The following is a 1,914-nucleotide window of genomic DNA, read 5'->3' as shown; positions in this document are numbered from 1 at the left end:
TAACACCTGGGAACTCGCCCACTTGCCAGCAGGCCACAAAGCCATCGGTTTGAATTGGGTGTATCGCATCAAGCATGACACAAACGGCAAGATCATCAAGTACAAGGCACGCCTAGTGGTGAGAGGCTATGTGCAGCGAGAAGGCATGGACTTCGAGGAAGTTTTTGCGCTGGTGTCATGCATGGAGACTGTGCGCCTGCTTCTTGTGCTCGCTGCGCACTCCGGCTGGGAGGTGCACCACATGGATGTAAAATCCGCTTTTCTCAATGGTGACCTCGCCGAGGAAGTGTACATGGCGCAGCCACCGGGGTACGTCATCGCCGGCAAGGAGCACCAGGTCCTGCGACTTCGGAAGGCACTCTACGGTCCGCGGCAAGCTCCAAGGGCCTGGTATGTGAAGCTGGATGAGACCATGAGCACGCTGGGGTTCACGCGCAGCCCACTAGAGCATGTCGTGTATCGCCGCGGGGATGCACATTCATTCCTGCTAGTCTGTGTGTACGTCAACGATCTCATCATCACCGGCACCGACCAAGCATCCATCACCGAGTTTAAGAAGTAGATGCAAGAACTCTTCAAAATGAGTGACCTCGGTCTCCTAAGCTACCACTTGGGCATCGAGGTAACCCAATCCAGAGACTCAATTACTTTGTGTCAGAAGAGCTATGCGGAAAAGATACTTGAAGCTGCAGGGATGACAGGATGCAATGGGTGTCAAACGCCCATGGAGTGCCGGCTCAAACTGAGAAAAGATGATGAGGCAAAGGCTGTTGATCCCTCTCCGTATCGCAGTATAATCGAGAGTTTGAGGTACTTGGTACATACCAGGCCGGACATTGCACATTTTGTGGGGATTGTGAGTAGGTTCATGGAGAAGCCAACAACCACCCAATTGGCGGCCATCAAGAATTTTTTTAGGTATGTGCGTAGAACTCTGAAACATGGCTACTACTATCGGCGTGTGTCGGTGTCAAAACCAGCGGATCTCGGGTAGGGGGTCCCGAACTGTGCGTCTAGGCCGGATGGTAACAGGAGACAAGGGACACAATGTTTTACCCAGGTTCGGGCCCTCTTGATGGAGGTAAAACCCTACGTCCTGCTTGATTAATATTGATGATATGGGTAGTACAAGAGTAGATCTACCACGAGATCAAGGAGGCTAAACCCTAAAAGCTAGCCTATGGTATGATTGTTGTATGATGAAGTTGTCCTACAGACTAAAACTCTCCGGTTTATATAGACACCGGAGAGGGTTAGGGTTACACAAAGTCGGTTACAATGGTAGGAGATCTTGAATATCCGCGTCGCCAAGCTTGCCTTCCACGCCAAGGAAAGTCCCATCCGGACACGGGACGGAGTCTTCAATCTTGTATCTTCATAGTCCTGGAGTTCGGCTGGAGGTATAGTCCGGCTACCCGAACACCCCCTAATCCAAGACTCCCTCAGCGTGGCTCTGAGAAAGCTACATTGGTTGGATACAGTGATAGTGACCACGCTGGAGACACTGGAGATTGCAAGAGCACTTCTGGCCAGGTTTTCTTCCTTGGTGAAAATCCCATGTCTTAGACCTCTCAAAAGCAAAAGATTGTCGCAATCTGCTCCTATGAGGCAGAATATGTGGCAGTGGTGGCGCCTACTTGTCAAGGCCTGTGGTTGAACCGCCTTCTTGCAGAAATGAGAGGGGAAGAAGTTAGTGCATTCAAGGTCTTGATCAACAACAAATCTGCCATCGTAATGGTGAAGAGTCTTGTTCACCATGACAGAAGCAAGCACATCGATGTCAAGTTCGACTTCATCCATGACTATGTGGAAACAAGGCAGGTGGAGGTCGATCATATCGGCACAAGGGATCAGCTGGCCGATGCGCTAACCAAGGCACTGGGGCGCGTTCAATTTGTCGAGCTGCGGTAGAAA

Source organism: Triticum urartu, chromosome 3A, assembly GCF_056163025.1.
Source record: "Triticum urartu cultivar PI428250 chromosome 3A, HENAU_Tu73, whole genome shotgun sequence".
In the NCBI taxonomy this organism is placed as follows: domain Eukaryota; kingdom Viridiplantae; phylum Streptophyta; class Magnoliopsida; order Poales; family Poaceae; genus Triticum; species Triticum urartu.
This window is presented reverse-complemented; position numbering follows the sequence as displayed.